At 38.8% G+C, this 20,436-nt stretch overlaps 1 pseudogene; it reads left to right on the top strand.

The window, feature by feature from the left end:
- LOC118000378 overlaps positions 1-20,021 on the top strand; it is a 30,449-nt pseudogene extending 10,428 nt beyond the window's left edge.
- The last annotated feature ends 415 nt before the right edge of the window (positions 20,022-20,436 follow it).

Genomic DNA, 20,436 nt, shown 5'->3' with positions numbered 1-20,436 from the left:
TAAAGAAGAAATCATACCTATTCTACTGAAGCTGTTCCAAAAAATAGGAACAGAAGGAAAGCTTCCAAACTCGTTCTATGAGGCCAGCATTACCCTGATCCCAAAACTGGACAAAGACCCCATCAAAAAGGAGAATTACAGACCAATATCCTTGATGAACATGAATGCCAAAATACTCAACAAGATCCTAGCCAATAGGATACAACACTACATTAAAAGGATTATTCACCATGACCAGGTCGGATTTATTCCGGGGATGCAAGGGTGGTTCAACATTCACAAATCAATCAATGTGATAGATCACATCAACAAAAGAAGAAACAAGAACTATGTGATACTTTCAATTGATGCAGAAAAAGCAACGGACAAAATACAGCATCCTTTCCTGATTAAAACTCTTCAAAATATCCACCCCCAAATTATTAGAAACTCATACAGCAATTCAGCAACGTAGCAGGATACAAAATCAATGCACAGAAATCAGTTGCACTTCTATACACTAACAATGTGACCGAAGAAAGAGAAATTAGGGAATCAATTCCATTTATAATAGCACCAAAACCATAAGATACTTAGGAATAAACCTAATCAAAGAAGTAAAGGATCTATATTGCAGAAACTACAGAACACTTATGAGAGAAACTGAGGAAGACACAAAGAGATGGAAAAACATTCCATGTTCATGGATTGGAAGAACAAACATTGTCAAAATGTCTATGCTGCCCAGAACAATCTACACTTTCAATGCAATCCCTTTCAAAATACCATCGACATTTTTCCCAGAACTGGAACAAACAATCCTACAATTTGTAGGGAACCAGAAAAGACCCGAATTGCCAGGGGATGGTTGAAAAAGAAAACCAAAGTTGGGGGCATCACAATGCCTGACTTCAAGCTGTATTTAAAGCCATAGTCATCAAGATAGCATGGTATCAGCACAAAAACAGACACATGGATCAATGGAACAGAATAGAGACCCCAGAAATGGACCCTCAACTTTATGGTCAACTAATCTTTGACAAAGCAGGAAAAAATATCCAGTGGAAAAAGGAAAGGATAGTCTCTTCAACAAATGGTGTTGGGAAAGTTGGAAAGCCACATGCAGAAGAATGAACGTGGACCATTCTCTTACACCATATACAAAGATAAGCTCAAAATGGATGAAAGACCTCAATATGAGACAGGAATCCATCAAAATCCTAGAGGAGAACATAGGCAGTAACCTCTTTGAGACATGTCTCTAAAGGCAAGGGAAACAAAAGCAAAAATGGACTTTGGGGACTTAAAAAGCTTCTGCACAGGGGCACCTGGGTGGCTCAGTCGTTAAGCGTCTGCCTTCGGCTCAGGTCATGATCCCAGGGTCCTGGGATCGAGCCCCGCATCAGACTCCCTGCTCGGCGGGAAGTCTGCTTTTCTCTCTCCCACTCCCCCTGCTTGTGTTCCCTCTCTCACTGTGTCTCTCTGTCAAATAAATAAATAAAATCTTCAAAAAAAAAAAAAAGCTTCTGCATAGCAAAGGAGACAGTCAACAAAACAAAGAGGCAACCCACAGAATGGGAGAAGATATTTGCAAATGACACTACAGATAAAAGGCTGGTATCCAAGATCTATAAAGAACTTCTCAAACTCAACACCCAAACAACAGATAATCCAGTCAAGAAATGGGCAGAAGACATGAACAGTCAGTTCCCCAAAGAAGACACACAAATGGCTAATAGACACATGAAAAAAATGTTCAACATCACTAGCCATCAGGGAAATACAAATCAAAAGCACAATGAGATACTGTCTTACACCAGTTAGAATGGCCAAAAACAACAATACAGGAAACAACAAGTGTTGGAGAGGATGTGAAGAAAGGAGAACCCTCCAACACTGTTGGTGGGAATGTAAGCTGGTACAGCAAGTCTGGAAAACAGTATGGAGGTTCCTCGAGACATTAAAAATAGAGCTACCATCTGAATCAGCAATTGCATTACTAGGTATTTACCCCAAAGATATAGACATAGTGAAATAAAGGGCATACACACCCTAATGTTCATAGCAGCAGTGTCTCCAATCGCCAAACTGTGGAAGGATCCCAGATGCCCTTCAACAGATGAATGGATAAAGAAGATGTGGTTCATAATGTAATACCCATAATACCCACCATTTGCATCGACATGGATGGCACTGGAGGGGATTATGCTAAGTGAAATAAGTCAAGCAGAGAAAGTCAATTATCATATGGTTTCACTCATATGTAGAACATAAGGAGTAGTGTGGATGACCATAAGGGAAGGAAGGGAAAACTGAATGGGAACAAATCAGAGAGGGAGACAAACCATGAGAGACTCTGGACTCCAGGAAACAAACTGAGGGTTACAGAAGAGATGGGGGGTGGGTAAGGGGCAACAGGGTGATGGGCATTAAGCAGGGCATGTGTGGTGATGAGCAATGGATATTATAAGCAACTAATGAATCACTGAACAATACATCAAAAACTAATGATGTTGAACTAATTGAACATAAAAAAAACCAAAAAACAAAACAAACAAACAAAAAAGACATAGGGTGTCAGAATATATAATAAAAAATAAGAGCCATCTATATGCTGCCTACAAGAGACTCATTTTAGACCTAAAGACACTTGCAGATTAAAAATTATCATGCTAATTGACATCAAAAGGAATCCAAAGTAGCCATACTTGTATCAGACAACCTAGATTTTAAACCAAAGACTGTAACAATAGATGAAGAAGGGCACTATATCATAATAAAGGACCTATCCAATAAGAAGATCCAACAATTGTAAATATTTATGCCACCAACTAAGGAGCACCCAAATATATAAAACAGTAACATAAAGGAATTCTCTGATAATAATACAATATGAGGAGTGTACTTTAACACCTCACATACAGCAATGGATAGATCATCTAAGCATAAAATCAACAAGGAAATAATGACTTTGAATGACACCCTGGAACAGATGGATTTAACAGATATATTCAGAACATTTCATCCTTAAGCAGCAGAATACAGATTCTTTTTGAGTGCACTAGGGACTCTGTAGAATAGATCACATACTGGGCCATGAATCAGGCCTCAACAAGTACAAAAAGATGGAGATTGGGAGGTAGTTAAGATGGCAAAAGAGTAAGGGACCCTATGTTTGGTCCCTAAAATACAGTTAGATACTTACCAAATGATTCTGAATACCTGCAAAATCTATTGGAGATCTGAGAAAGGAAATGCTGCAATTCTACAAATAGAAAAGTGACCACTTTGTGGAAGGTAGGAGATGTGGAGACTTGAATCCCGGGTGATATATTGGAGGATATGGCAGAAGAGAGGGAGCCAGTTTAAGGAGGCTAACGCAAAATATTATGAGCAGCAGAACACAGAATCAGAACTATTAGAAGTCTGCTACCGTGGGGTATGTCCCTGGCATAAAGGTGCTCAGATGCTGATGCAGGGTGGAATCCCAGGTGGGACAGTGTGGTCTCAGGATCCCGAGGGTCACATAGAAGAAAAGGGGTGCCTGAGAGTGGCAGAGTTCACAGGCATACAAGTGGGGAAGCCAGCGGAAAACAGGAAGTCTAGGTGTCAGCTTTTTGCTCTGTGTTGCCATATAATGTGAACTGCTACATGGTTGTGGAACCACTTTCCTGGCAGGGGTCCAGCAAAAAGCAGCAGTGTGGTGAGACCTCACCCTTCCTCTTCCAGGAGGAACAGTGCAGCTCTGCACTGCAGAAGTCCATAAAATTTGGAGTTTTGGAAACTCAGTTGCATGCCTGCAATAAAAATGCTCCATCACAGGATTGGGTGAATACAGAGTTCTGACGGAAACTGGTGAGACAAGAGTGACTGACTGCAGGGGAGAAGCAAGATGGCGGAGGAGTAGAAGACTTAAATCTCATCTGGTCCCAGGAATTCAGCTAGATAGGGATCAAACCATTCTGAACATCTATGAACTCAACAGGAGATCGAAGAAAAGAATAGCAGCAACTCTCTGAACAGAAAAGCAACAACTTTCTGGAGGTAGGACCTGTGGAGAAGTGAATCCGAGGCGACATACGGGAAGATAGATTGCAGGGAGAGGGAGCCTGCATCAGCCTGCTACTGGCAACTGATAGAGCAGTGGAGCACAAAATCAGAACTTTTAGAAGTCTGCTCCACTGAGTGACATCCCTCCAGTAGCTAAGTGGGGGGTGGAACCCTCGCTGGGACCTTGTGCTCTCAGGACCCTTGAGGTCACAGAAAGACCAGGGGTGCCTGAGTGTGGCAGAGCTCCCAGGTATCGGAGGGGGGAAGCTGGCTGCAGAGACAGAGCCGAGGAGTGGGTTCTCAGCTTGGGGTTGCCATAAACCATGATCTGCAGCACAGTCGGGCCACTGCTCTTCCAGCAGGGACCAACAAGTGGCAGATCTGGGGAGACTCACCTTCCTCCCCTGGGAGGAGTGGCCCGGGAGCGCACTGCAGGGATCTGCTGGGTTTGGAGACTCCACATGGGGTCGTGTGTAAGAGATAGAAATGCTTGGTCACAGGCCAGGTGAGCATGGACTCCAGTGGGAGACCGGGATCACAGGAGTGATTGACTGCTTTTCTCTGGGGGCTCACTGAGGAGTGGGGCCCCGAGTTCTCGGCTCCTCCGGGGCAGAGACTGGGAGGCCGCCATTTTCACTCTCATCCTCCAAAGCTGTACCAAAAGCTTGCAGGAAACAAAAGCTCTGGAGAGCAAATCCTAGCAGATTACATAGCCTGGCACTGGCAAGGGCGGGGCAATTCTGCCTCCAGCAAAGACACTTGAGAAACACAGCAACAGGCCCCTCCCCCAGAAGATCAGCAAGAACAGCCAGCCAAGACCAAGTTTACCGATCAGTGAGAATGGCAGGACTCCAGCACTAGGGGAATACAGCACATAGAATTTGTGTTTTTTTCCCCCTGATTCTTTAGTCTTTCAAAGTCAATTTTTTTAATTTTCTTTTTTTTCTTATTTAAAAATTTTTCTTTTTCCCTTTTTCAACCAACATCTTATCAATCCCTTTTTTTTAAAAAACTTATTTTTCATTTTTAGAGTCATATTCTATCTCTTCATAGTAGTTAACCTTATTTTTGGTATATATATATATAAGTTGTTCTCTCTTTAAAATTTTGGGATACAGTTTCTTCTAACAGACCAAAATATATCCTAAAACTCTAGTGTATGGCTTTGTTCTAGTCTCCTGCCTGATCACATTCTGTCCCCACCCCCCTTTTTTTTTAATTCCTCTTCTTTTTTCAACAAAATTCTTATCTTATTAATTCCTTTTATAAAATCTTTTATAATTTTCATCTTTAAAGTAATATTCCATCCCTTCATCATATTTACCCTTATTTTTGTACATACATAAGTTGTTCTTTCTTTAAAACCTTGGGAGGCACTTTCTTCTAACAGACCAAAATACACCCAAAATCTAGTGTGTGGCACTGATCTATGCACCAGTCTGATCATATTTGATCATATTCTTTTTTTTTTATCTTTCTTCATTTTCTGGTTTTTCTTTTTTCTTTCTTTCCCTTTCTTTTCCCCCGGTTTAAGGTCTCTTCTGATTTGCTTAGTGTATATTTTTCTGGGGTCATTGTTACCCTGTTAGCATTTTGTTCTCTCAGTCATCTATTGTCTTCTGGACAAAATGACAAGATGGAAAAAATCACCTCAAAAAAAAGAACAAGAGGCAGTACCGACTGCCAGGGACCTAATCAATACGGACATTAGAAAGATGTTGGAACTAGAGTTCAGAATGATGATTTTAAAGATAGTAGCTGGCCTTGAAAAAATCATGGAAGATACTAGAGAAACCCTTCTGGAGAAATAAAAGAACTAAAATCTAACCAAGTTGAAATCAAGAAGGCTATTAATGAGGTGCAATAAAACATGGAAGCTCTAACTACTAGGATAAATGAGGCAGAAGAGAGAATTAGTGATATAGAAGACCAAATTATGGAAAATAAAGAAGCTGAGAAAAAGAGAGATAAACAACTACCGGATCACGAGGGCACAATTCAAGAGATAAGTGATATCATAAGGCGAAACAATATTAGAATACTTGGGATGCCAGAAGAAGAAGAAGAAAGACAGAGCGGGGCAGAAGGTATATTGGAGCAAATTATAGCAGAGAACTTCCCTAATTTGGGGAAGGAAACGGGCATTAAATCCAGGAGGCACAGAGAACCCCCCCCTACAATCAATAAAAATAGGTCAATTACCCAGCAACTAATAGTAAAACTTACAAGTCTCAGGGACAGAGAAAATCCTGAAAGCAGCTTGGGACAAGAGATATGTAACCTACCATGGTAGAAACATTACATTGGCAACAGACATATCCACAGGGACTTGGCAGGCCATAAAGGCCTGGCATGATATATTCAGAGCATTAAAGGAGAAAAATATGCAGCCAAGAATACTATATCCAGCTAGGCTGTCATTGAAAATAGAAGGAGAGATAAAAAGGTTACAGGACAAATAAAAAATTAAGGAATTTGCAAACACGAAACCAGCCCTACAAGAAATATTGAAAGGGGGCCTCTAAGCAAAGACAGAGTCTAAACATAACATAGACCAGAAAGGAACACAGACAATATACAGTACAGTCACCTTACAGGCAATACAATGGCACTAAATTCCTATCTTTCAATAGTTACCCTGAATGTAAATGGGCTAAATGTCCCAATAAAAAGACACAGGCTATCAGATTGGATACAAAAACAAGACCCATCATTATGCTGTCTGCAAGAGACTCATTTTAGAACCAACACCTCCAGATTGAAAGTGAGGGGGTGGAAAGCCATTTACCATGCTAATGGACACCAAAAGAAAGCTGGGGTGGCAATCCTTATATCAGACAAATTAGATTTTAAATAAAAGACTGTAATAAGAGATGAGGAAGGACACTATATCTTACTTACAGGGTCTATCCAACAAGAAGATCTAACAATTGTAAATATCTATGCCCCTAACATGGGAGCAGCCAATTATATAAGCCAATTAATAACAAAAGCAAAGAAACACATTGACAAAAATACAATAATAGTGAGGGGCTTTAACACCCCCCTCACTGAAATGGACAGATCATCTAAGCAAAAGATCAACAAGGAAATAAAGACTAAATGACACACTGGACCAAATGGACTTCACAGATATATTCAGAACATTCCATCCCAAAGCAACGGAATACACATTCTTCTCTAGTGCCCATGGAACATTCTCCAGAATAGACCACAACCCAAATACAAATCAGGTCTCAACCGGTACCAAAAGAGTGGGATCATTCCCTGCATATTTTCGGACCACAGTGCTTTGAAACTAGAACTCAATCACAAGAGGAAAGTCAGAAAGAACTCAAATACATGGAGGCTAAAGAGCATCCTACTAAAGAATGAATGGGTCAACCAGGAAATTAAAGAATTAAAAAACCTCATGGAAATAAATGATAATGAAAACACAACTGTTCAAAATCTTTGAGATACAGCAAAGACAGTCCTAAGAGAAAAGTATATAGCAATACAAGCCTTTCTCAAGAAACAAGAAAGATGGGGCACCTGGGTGGCTCAGTTGGTTAAGCGACTGCCTTCGGCTCAGGTCATGATCCTGGAGTCCCGGGATCGAGTCCCACATCAGGCTCCCTGCTCAGCAGGGAATCTGCTTCTCCCTCTGACCCTCCTCCCTCTCATTCTCTCTCTCGCAAATAAATAAAATCTTAAAAAAAAAAAAAGAAAGAAACAAGAAAGATCTCAAACACACCTAAAGGAGCTGGAGAAAGAAGAGCAAATAAAGCCTAAGCCAAGCAGGGGAAGAGAAATAATAAAGATCAGAGCAGAAATCAATGAAATAGAAACCAAAAGAACAGTAGAACAGATAACGAAACTAGGAGCTGAAATTATTAATAAGATTGATAAACCCCTGGCCAGATTTATTGAAAAGTAAAGGACCAAATAAATAAAATCATGAATGAAAGAGGAGAGATCACAACCAACACCAAGGAAATACAAACAAGCATGAGAACATATAATGAGCAACTATATGCCAGCAAATTAGATAATCTGGAAGAAATGGTGCATTCCTAGAGAAGTATCAACAACCAAAACTGAACCAGGAAACAATAGAAAACCTGAACAGACCTATAACCACTAAGGAAATTGAAGCAGTCATCAAAAATCTCCCAACAAACAAAAGCCCAAGGCCAGATGGCTTCCCAGGGGAATTCTACCAAACATTTAAAGAAATAATACCTATTTCTGAAACTGTTCCAAAAAATAGAAATGGAAGGAAAACTTCCAAACTCGTTTTATGAGGCCAGCATTACCTTGATCCCCAAACCAGACAAAGACCCCATCAAAAAGGAGAACTACAGACCAATATCCCTGATGAACATGGATGCAAAAATTCTCACCAAAATACTAGCCAATAGGATCCAACAGTACATTAAAAGAATTATTCACCATGACCAAGTGGGATTTATTCCTGGGCTGCAAGGTTTGTTGAACATCTGCAAATCAATCAGTGTGATACAATACATTAAGAATGAGCTAGACCCATATGATCCTCTCAATAGATGCAGAAAAAGCATTTGACAAAGTACAGCATCCTTTCTTGATCAAAACTCTTCAGGGCGCCTGAGTGGCTCAGTTGGTTAAGCGACTGCCTTCGGCTCAGGTCATGATCCTGGAGTCCCGGGATCGAGTCCCACATCGGGCTCCCTGCTCAGCAGGGAGTCTGCTTCTCCCTCTGACCCTCCTCCCTCTCATGCTCTCTGTCTCTCATTCTCTCTGTCTCAAATAAATAAAAATAAAATCTTTAAAAAAAAAAACTCTTCAGAGTATAGGGATAGAGGGTACATAACTCAATATCAGAAAAGCCATCTATAAAAAACCCACAGCCAATATCATTCTCAATGGGGAAAAACTGAGAGCTTTCCTCCTAAGGTCAGGAACACTGCAGGGATGTCCACTATCACCACTGCTATTCAACATAGTATTAGAAGTCCTAGCCACAGTAATCAGACAACAAAAGAAATAAAAAGCATCTGAATCAGCAAAGAAGTCAAACTCTCACTCTTTGCAGATTATATGACATTTTATGTGGAAAACCCAAAGACTCCACCCCAAAACAGCTAGAACTCATACAGGAATTCAGTTAAATGGCAGGATATAAAATCAATGCACAGAAATCAGTGGCATTCCTATACACCAACAACAAGACAGAAGAGAGAGAAATTAAGGAGTCAATCCCATTTACAATTGCACCCAAAACCATAAGATACCTAGGAATAAATCTAACCAAAGAAGCAAAGAATCTGTATTCAGAAAACTCTAAAATACTCATGAAAGAAACTGAGGAAGACACAAAGAAATGGAAAAATGTCCCATGCTCATGGATTGGAACAACAAATATTGTGAAGATCTCAATGCTACCTAGAGCAATCTACACATTCAATGCAATCCCCATCAAAATACCATCCACTTGTTTCAAAGAAATGGAGGAAATAATCCTAAAATTTGTATGGAACCAGAAAAGACCCCGAATAGCCAGACGAATGTTGAAAAAGAAAAGCAAAGCTGGTGGCATCACAATTCCGGACTTCCAGCTCTATTACAAAGCTGTCATCATCAAGACAGTATGGTACTGGCACAAAAACAGACACACAGATCAATGGAACAGAATAGAGAGCCCAGAAATGGACCCTCAACTCTATGGTCAACCAATCTTTGACAAAGCAGGAAAGAATGTCCAATGGAAAAAAAGACAGTCTCTTCAACAAATGGTGTTGGGAAAATTGGACAGCCACATGCAGAAGAATGAAACTGGACCATTTCCTTACACCACACACAAAAATAGACTCAAAATGGTTGAAAGACCTCAATATGAGACAGGAGTCCATCAAAATCCTCAAGGAGAACACAGGCAGCAACCTCTTCGACCTCAGCCGCAGCAACTTCTTCCTAGAAACATTGCCAAAGGCAACAGAAGCAAGGGCAAAAATGAACTATTGGGACTTCATCAAGATAAAAAGCTTTTGCAAAGCAAAAGAAACAGTCAACAAAACCAAAAGACAACCGACAGAATGGGAGAAGATATTTGCAAATGACATATCAGATAAAAGGCTAGGATCCAAAATCTATAAAGATCATATCAAACTCAACACCCAAAAAACAAATGATCCAATCAAGAAATGGGCAGAAGACATGAACAGACATTTTTCCAAAGAAGGTATCCAAACGGCCAACAGACACATGAAAAAGTGCTCAACATTGCTCGGCATCAGGGAAATCCAAATCAAAACCTCAATGAGTACCACTTCACACCAATCAGAATGGTTAAAATTAACAAGTCAGGAAATGACAGATTTTGCCAGGGATTTAGAGAAAGGGGAACCCTCCTACACTGTTGGTGGGAATGCAAGCTGGTGCAGCCACTTTGGAAAACAGCGTGGAGGTGCCTCAGAAAATTTAAAATAGACCTACCCCATGACCCAGCAATTGCACTACTGGGTATTTACCCCAAAGAAACAGATGTAGTGAAAAGGAGGGCTATATGCACCCCATTGTTCATAGCAGCAATGTCCGTAATAGCCAAACTGTGGAAAGAGGCGAGATGCCCTTCAACAGATGAATGGATAAAGAAGATGTGGTCCATATATACAATGGAATATTACTCAGCCATCAGAAAGGATGAATACCCAACTTCTACATCAACATGGATGGGACTGGAGGAAATTATGCTAAGTGAAATAAGTGAAGCAGAGAAAGTCAATTACCATATGGTTTCACTTATTTGTGGAACATAAGGAATAGCATGGAGGACATTAGGAGAAGGAAGGGAAAAATGAAGGGAGGGAAATCAAAGGGAGAGATGAACCATGAGAGACTATGGACTCTGAGAAACAAACAGGGTTTTAGAGGGGATGGCGGTGGGGGGATGGGTTAGCCTGGTGATGGGTATTAAGGAGGGCACGTATTGCATGGTGCCTTGGGTGTTATACGAAAACAATGGATTGTGGATCACTACATCAAAAACTAATGATGTATTGTACGGTAACTAACATAACATAATAAAATTAAAAAAAAAAAAAGAAAATGTGGTATGTACATACAATGGAATATTATTTAGCCTTAAAAGAAAAATAAAAAAAGGAAATCCTGCCATTTGCAACAACATGGATGAACCTGGAAGGACCTTATGCTAAGTGCAATGAGCCAGGCACAGAAGTACAAATACTGCATGATTCCATTTATAGAGGGTATCTACAATAGTAAAACTCATTGAAACTGAGAATACAATATAGTTGTCAGGGGTTGGAGGAAGGGGGAAATGGGAAGTTGTTGTTCAATGGGTAAAAAATTTCAGTTATGCTAGGTAAATAGATTCTAAAGATCTGATATACAATATAGGGCCTATAGTTAACAATACAGTACTGTGCATTTCAAAATTTGTTATGAGAGCATAATTCATAAACTTGTAGATTCACATGTTGCACACCTGAAACTAATATAACATTTTGTGTCAACTATACTCAAATTTAAAAAAAGAGAGAATAGGGGTGCCTGGGTGGCTCAGTTGTTAAGCATCTGCCTTCGGCTCAGGTCATGTTCCCAGGGTCCTGGGATCGAGCCCCCGCATCAGGCTCCCTGCTCGGCGGGAAGCCTGCTTCTCCCTCTCCCACTCCCCCTGCTTGTGTTCCCTCTCTCGCTGTGTCTCTGTCAAATAAATAAAATCTTTAAAAAGAGAGAGAGAGAATAGACCTCAAGTTAAGAGTTCTTACCATGAGGGAAAAAAGAGACATAAGGAAACTTGGGAGGTATTGAATATGCCTATTACCTTGACTGTAGTGATGACATCACTGGTGTTTGCATATGGGCAAACTTATCAAAGTGTATTCACCAAATATGTGCAGTTCTTTGTATACCAATTATATCCCAATAAAGCTGTTTTTAAAAAACTAAAAATAGATTGTCAAGCTCAACCTATTACAAACATAAGAATTCTATCCATCAAAATGGGACTATGCACTCTTCTAGGACAAAGTCAAAAAAAATGACTATTCAGACCATAAAGCAATAAATTCTTGAAGATCAGTATCATATGGCCTAGAGTCTCTACCATAATACAGCAAATAACTAGTAGCAAATGGATACAAAAGAACCCCCTCATATTTTTGGAAACTAACAGTCTTTGGGTTAAAGATAAATAATAAGGAGAACTGAAAGGCACTTAGAACTAAATTATGATGAAAATACTCCATGTCAAAATTTGTGAAATAGACATCAAAGAGATGTATAGCATCAAATGGGAAATGTATAGCAGGGAAATGTATAGCATCAAATACATTAATTAGGAAATAAAAAGGTAAAACAAATGTGCTAAACCTTCAAATGAAGGCTTAGGAAAATGGCAAGAAGGAACAAAAGAATAAAGTGATACCTCCCCAACAAATTTTATAAAATAGCATAACCTTGATTCTAAAGCTAGATATGAACAATACAATAAAATCATAGTCCCATTTAATTTATGAAAGTATATTCAAAAATCCTAAAGTATTAATTAACCATATCCAACAGTGTGTTTAAAAATATGTCATTATCAAAGCAGGATTATACCAAGAATCCAAAAATTATTCAAAATCAGATAACCTGGGTTTGCAGTTTGTCACATTAATATTCTAGAAGAGAAAAAGAATATATTGCTCTCAAACAAAGCAGAAAAGCAGTTGACAGAAGAAGGAAGGCAAGATGGCAGAGGAGTAGGGGACCCCATTTAAACTGGTCCCCTGAATTTAGCTGGATATCTATCAAACTATTTTGAACACACACAAAATCAACCTGAGATGTCAGAACATATATCTGCATCTCTACAAGCAGAAAAGTGATTGTGTTTGGCAAGATGTCTACTACCAACTCATTTTTTCATAGGTGCTTTTTAACTTGTATTTCTACACACCTATATTTTTTATAGATATATGCTTTATTTTAGACTGTTTTACACTCTACTCAGTTTTACCTTTTTTTAAAGATGTGGAGGATTTTATTTTATTCCTTTTTTAAATTAAAATATTATGTATTATTTGTTTCAGAGATACAGCTCTGTGATTCATCAGTCTTACACAATTCACAGCACACACCATAGCACATACCCTCCCCAGTGTTCATCACCCAGCCACCCCATCCCTCCGAACCCCCTCCACTCCAGCAACCCTCAGTTTTCCTGAGATTAAGAGTCTCTTATGGTTTGTCTCCCTCTCTGGTTTCATCTTGTTACATTTTCCCCTCCCGTCCCCTATGATCCTCTGTCTTGTTTCTCAAATTCCACATATCAGGAGATCACATGATAATTTTCTTTCTCTGATTGACTTATTTCATTTAGCATAATACCCTCTAGTTCCATCCATGTCGTTGCAAATGGCAAGATTTCATTTTTTGAAGGTTGCATAATATTCCATTGTATATATATATACTTCATCAAGATAAAAAGCTTTTGCACAGCAAAGGAAACAGTCAACAAAACCAAAAGACAACCAACAGAATGAGACAAGATATTTGCAAATGACATATCAGATAAAGGGCTAGTATCCAAAATCTATGAAGAACTTATCAAACTCAACACCCAGAGAACAAATAATCCAATCAAGAAATGGGCAGAAGACATGAACAGACATTTCTGCAAAGAAGACATCCAAATGGCCAACAGACACATGAAAAAGTGCCCAAAATCACTCGGCATCAGGGAAATACAAATCAAAACCTCAATGAGATACCACCTCACATCAGTCAGAATAGCTACAATGAACAAGTCAGGAAACGACAGATGTTGGTGAGGATGTGGAGAAAGGTGAACCCTCCTACACTGTTGGTGGGAAAGCAAGCTGGTGCAGCCACTATGGAAAACAGTATGGAGGTTCCTCAAAAAGTTGAAAATAGAGCTACCATATGACCCAGCAATTGCACTACTGGGTATTTACCCCAAAGATACAAACGTAGTGATCTAAAGGGGCACCTGCACCCCAATGTTTATAGCAGCAATGTCCACAATAGTGAAACTATGGAAAGAGCCTAGATGTCTACCTTTTTATATATACAAGTTTTACTTTCTTAGTGATTTTGGGATGTAGTGTGCTCAAATACACAGAACAAAATACACCCATGAACTACTGAAAACCCTGCTTTATCCACATTGAGAGATTAAAGCCCCCTATACTTCCCCCTTTTTTATTTTTTATTTTCTTTTTTATTATGTTCAATTAACCAACCTATAATACATCATTAGTTTTTGATGTAGTGTTCAACAATTCATTAATTGTGTATAACACCCAGTGCCCATCACCACACATGCCCCGCCTAATACCCATCACCCTCTTGCCCCATCTTCCCCCACCCCCCTCCCTTCTGTATCCCTCAGTTGGTTTCCTGGATTCCAGAGTCTTTCATAGTTTGTATCCCTCTCTGATTTCTTCCCATTGAGTTTTCCCTCCCTTCCCCTGTAGTCCTCCATGCTATTCCTTATGTTCCACATACGAATGAAACTATATGATAATTGTCTTTCTCTGCTTGACTTACTTCACTTAGGATAATCTCCTCCGGTTCCATCATGTCAATGCAAATGGTGGGTATTCATCCTTTCTGATGGCTGAGTAATATTCCATTGTATATATGAACCATATCTTCCTTATTCATTCGTATGTTGAAGGGAATATCAGCTCCTTCCACATTTTGGTGCCTGTGGACATTGCTGCTATGAACATTGGGGTGCATGTGCACCTTCATCTCACTACATCTGTATTGTTGAGGTAAATACCTAGTAGTGCAATTGCTGGGCCATAGGGTAGCTCTATTTTTAATTTTTTGAGGAGCCTCCATACTATTAATCAAAGTGGCTGTACCAGCTTGCATTCTGACCAACAGTGTAAGAAGGTTACCCTTTCTCCACATCCTCACCAACACTTGGTGTTTCCTGCCCTGTTAATTTTTCCCATTCTAACCAATGTAAGGTGATAGCTCATTGTGCTTTTGATTTCTATTTCCCTGATGGCTAGTGATATGGAGCATTTTTTCATGTGTCTGTTAGCCTTTTGTATGTCTTCTTTTGAGAAGTGTCTCTTCATGTCTTCTGCCCATTTCTTGACTGGATTATTTGTTTTTTGGGTGTTGAGTTTGAAAAGTTCTTTATAGATCTTAGATACCAGCCCTTATCTGTAACGTCATTTGCAAATATCGTCTCCCATTCTGTCGGTTGTCTTTTGGTTTTGTTGACTATTTCCTTTGCTGTGCAGCTTTTTATCTTGATGAAATCCCAAAAGTTCACTTTTCCTTTTGTTTCCCTTGCCTTTAGAGACATGCCTTTAAAGAAGTCACTGTGGCCAATGTCAAAGAGGTTACTGCCTATGTTCTCCTCTAGGATTTTGATGGATTCCTGTCTCACATTGAGGTCTTTCATCCATTTTGAGTTTATCTTTGTGTATGATATAGGAGAATGGTCGACTTTCCTTCTTCTGCATGTGGCTGTCCAATTTTCCCAGCACCATTTATTGAAGAGACTGTCTTTTATCCATTGGATATTCTTTCCTGCTTTGTTGAAGAGTGGTTGAGCATAGAGTTGAGGGTCCATTTCTGGGGTCTCCATTCTGTTCCATTGATCCATGTGTCTCTTTTTATACTGGTACCATGCTGTCTTGAGGATCACAGCTTTGTAATATAGCTTGAAGTCAGGCATTGTGATGCCCACAGCTTTGGCTTCCTTTTTCGACATTCCCCTGGCAATTTGGGTCTTTTCTGGTTCCATACAAATTTTAGAATTGTTTGTTCCAACTCTGTGAAAAATATCAATGGTATTTTGATAGGGATTGCTTTGAAAGTGCAGACTGCATAGACGTTTTCACAATGTTTATTTTTACAATCCATGATCATGGGATATTGTTCCATCTCTTTCTGTCTTTCTCAATTCTTTCATAAGTGTTCTGTAGTTTCTGGAGTATAGACCCTTTACCTCTTTGGTTAGGTTTATTCCTAGGTATCTTATGGTTTTTGGTGCTATTGTATATGGAATTGATTCCTTAATTTCTCTTTCTACAGTTACATTATAGGTGTATAGAAATGCAACCAATTTCTGTGCATTGATTTTGTATCCTGCCACATTACTGAATTGCTGAATGAGTTCTAGTAATTTGGGGGTGGAATCTTTTGGGTTTTCCACATAAAGTATCATGTCATCTGGGAAGAGAGGAGTTTGACTTCTTCTTTGCCAATTTGAACAACTTTTGTTTCTTTTTGTTGTCTGATTGCTGATGCTAGGACTTCTATCTAGTACTATGTTGAACAATAGTGGTGAGAGTGGGCATCCCTGTCGTGTTCCTGATCTTAAGGGAAAAGTTGAGAGTGATATTTGCTGTGGGCTTCTCATAGATGGCTTTTATGAAATTGAAGAATGTTCCCTCTATCCCTACACTCTGAAGACTTTTGATTAGGAAAGGATACTGTATTTTGTCAATTGCTTTTTCTGCATCAATTGAAAGGATCATATGGTTCTTGTCTTTTCTTTTATTAATGTGCTCTATCACATTGGTTGATTTGCAAATGTTGAACCACCCTTACATCCCAGGAATAAATCCCACGTGGTGGTGGTGAATAATCCTTTTAATATACTGTTGGATCCTATTGCCTAGGATCTTGGTGAGTATTTTGGCATCCGTGTTCATCAGGGATATTGGTCTGAAATTCTCCTTTTTGATGGGGTCTTTGCCTGGCTTGGGGATCAAGGTAATGCTGGCCTCAAAGAACAACTTTAAGAAGTTTCCCTTCTGTTTCTATTTTTTGAAACAGCTTCAGAAGAATAGGTATTATTTCTTTTTTAAATGTTTGGTAGAATTCCCCTGGGAAGCCATCTGGCCCTGGACTCTTGTTTTTTGGGAGGTTTTTGATTACTACTTCAATTTCGTTACTGGTTATTGGCCTATTCAGGTTGTCTACTTCTTCATGTTTCAGTTTTGGTAGTTCATAAGTTTCCAGAAAGGCATCCATGTCTTCCAGGTTGCTTAATTTGTTGGCATATAGTTGCTGATAGTAATTTCTAATAATTATTTCTATTTCCTTGGTGTTAGTCATGATCTCTCCCCTTTCATTCATGATTTTATTAATTTGGGTCCTTTCTCTTTTCTATTGGATAAGTCTGCCCAGTGGTTTATCAATCTTAATTCTTTCAAAGAACCAGCTTCTAGTTTCATTGATCTGCTCTACTCTTTTTCTCGTTTCTAGTTCATTGATCTCTGCTCTAATCTTTATTATTTCTCTTCTCCTGCTTGGTTTAGGTTTTATTTGCTGTTCTTTTTCTAGCTCTTTTAGGTATAAGGTTAGCTTGTGCATTCAAGATTTTTCTACTTTTTTGAGTGAGGCTTGGACGGCTATGTATTTCCCCTTTAAGACCATGTTTGCAGTATCCCATAGGTTTTGGACCAGTTTGTTTTCATTCTCATTGGTTTCCATGAATTGTTAAGTTCTTCTTTGATTTCCTGGTTGACCCTGTCTTTAGGAGGATGGTCTTTAACTTCCAAGTGTTTGAATTCCTTCCAATTTTTTTCTTGTGATTGAAATCCAATTTCAAAGCATTGTGGTCTGAAAATATACAGGGAATAATCTCAATCTTTTGGTATTGGTTGAGACCTGATTTGTAACCCAGTATGTAGTCTATTCTGGAGAAAGTTCCATGTGCATTCGAGACAATGAGTGTTCTGTTGTTTTAGAGTGGAATGTTCTATATATATCTATGAAGTCCATCTGGTCCAATGTGTCATTCAAAGCTCTTGTTTCTTTGTTGATCTTCTTAGATGATCTGTCTATTGCTGAGAGTAATAGACCTGTTGAGGTCTCCTATTTTTAAAGTATTATTATCAATATGATTCTTTATTTTGGTTAACAATTGGCTTATGTAGTTGGCTGCTCCCATGTTGGGGGCAAAGATATTTACAATTGTTAGATCTTCTTGTTGGATGGACCTTTTAAGTATGATATAGTGTCCCTCTGCATTTCTTATTGGCTTTCTTTTTCAACATTCCTCTGGCTATTCGGGTCTTTTCTGGTTGCATACAGTTTTGATTGTTTGTTCTAGCTCTGTGAAAAAATGCTGGTGATATTTTGAATGGTATTGCATTGAATGTGTAGATTGCTTTGAGTAGCATGAGCACTGGTTATGGGTCTGTTCAGGTTTTCTGTTTTTTTCCTGTTTCAGTTTTGGTAGTTTATGTCTCTAGGAATTTATCCATTTCTTCCGGATTGCCAGTTTGTTGGCATGCAGTTGCTCATAATATTCTAATTGTTTGTATTTCTTCAGTGTTGGTTGTGATCTCTCCTCTTTCATTCATGATTTTATTTATTTGGGTCGTTTCTCATTTCTTTTAGGAAGTCTTTTTATTGAATCTTTATATTTCTATGCTTTGGGTAAATACCTAGTTGTGCCATTGCTGGGTCATAGGGTACTTCTATTTTTAACTTTTTGAATAACCTGCAAACTGTTCTCCAGAGTGGCTGCAACAGTTTGCATTCCCACCAACAGTATAAGAGGGTTCCCCTTTCTCTGCATCCTCACCCACACCTGTTGTTGCTTGTGTTGTTAATTTACACCATTCTGACAGGTGTGAGGTAGTATCTCATTATAGTTTTCATTTGTATTTCCCTGATGATGAATGATGTTGAGCATCTTTTCATGTGTCTGTAGGCCATCTGGATGTCTTTTTTTTTTTTTTAATTCAATTAGCCAACATATAGCACATCATTAGTTTTTGATATAATCTTCAATGATTCATGAATGGGAAGATATCAAGAGGGAAACAAACCATGAGAGACTCTTGACTCTGGGAAACAAACTGAAGGTTGCAGATAGGGAGGTGGGTGGGGGTTGGGGTAACTGGGTTATACACATCTGGATGTTTTCTTTTGGAAAAGTGTCTATTCATGTCTTCTGCCCATTTCTTAAGTGAATTATTTATTTTCTGGGTGTTGAGTTTGATAAGTTTTTCTAGATTTTGAATACTAAACCTTTATCCGATACGTCATTTGCAAATATCTTCTCCCATTCTGTAGGCTTCATTTTAGTTTTGTTGATTGTTTCCTTCACTGTGCAGAAGCTGTCAATCTTCATGAGGTCCCAATAATTCATTTTTGCTTTTGTTTCCCTTGCCTCTGGCTATGTATCTAAGTCACTGTGGCCAAGGTCAAAGGGGTTTCTGCCTGTGTTCTCCTCTAGGGTTTTGATAGATTTTTGCCTCACATTGAGGTCTTTCATCCATTTTTTTTTCTTTTTCTTTCATTACTTTATTCAGGCAAAATTCATTCAAGGAAAGGCAACTTCATATTTGTGTGTGAGCTTTGTTTTTTATTACATTGTTAAATATAAAAATTATGAATCACAGTTTCTCTTATCTCCTGCATTCAGGAGTGAATCCATGAAATTCTCAGACAGGAATCTAAACTAATAGGTCCTATTAAAAATAGCCCAAGTGAAAAACGACCACATAGCCAGCCTGGAGAAGAACCTCTATGCAGATATAGAAGCTGCTTGGCTTGCTCTTATGACAAGATATGGCATTCACCCTGAAAATGTGAGTATATATGGACAAAGCAAAGGGACAGGACCATCTGTGGGTCTTGCTGCTTAGTCTGAGAGTGCTGCTGCTACTATTCATTCTCCTTTGACCTCAGGAATGGGAGTCACTTTTCCTGACACTAAGAAGACGTACTGTTTGGATGCATTCCCAAACATTGACAAAAACTCTAAGATAACATCTCCTGTATTAATAATTCATGGGACTGAAGATGAAGTCAGTGACTTCTCATGTGGCCTTCCATTGTTTGAGCATTGTCAAAGACCCATGGATCCTCTGTGGGTCAAGGGGGCAGGTCACAATGATGTGGAACTTTATGGATGCAACAGTTTAAAGGATGGTACCTTTATGGAACTTTATGGATGGTACCTTGAAAGGTTGAACCAGTTTGTGCCACAGGAACTACTAAATTTGTAAAACAGTTTGTAAACTTGCATACTGGGCTTTCTGTTCTTGCCAAACTGCACTCTTTGGTAAATAACATAAAACCTGAAGGTTTTGTTTGCAAATCATGTCAGTTGCCTTCATAAATGTACAGATAATGATTTGTTAACAGACTTAATGAAGGTTTTAATTACCATAACCAGAAACTGAAGAGAACAGTATCATTCAGTCAGGCTTGTAATAAAAAATTTTTATGAGAATTTTTTTTTTAATATCAAAATGAGTACTGTATGAAATTTTCATTCTATAAATCAAATGCTGTAAAAGTATTGCCAAATGCTTTTGCATATCAGAAACAAATTTATTTTATATTTTTTTAAGATTTTATTTATTTATTTGACAGAGAGAGACACAGCAAGAGAGGGAACACAAGTAGGGGGAGTGGGAG

Source organism: Mirounga leonina, unplaced genomic scaffold, assembly GCF_011800145.1.
Source record: "Mirounga leonina isolate KUSES-001 unplaced genomic scaffold, KU_Mleo_1.0 Mir_493, whole genome shotgun sequence".
Classification (NCBI taxonomy): Eukaryota; Metazoa; Chordata; class Mammalia; order Carnivora; family Phocidae; genus Mirounga; species Mirounga leonina.
The sequence above is the reverse complement of the archived record's forward strand: the minus strand, read 5'-3'. Positions and strand labels throughout refer to the sequence as shown.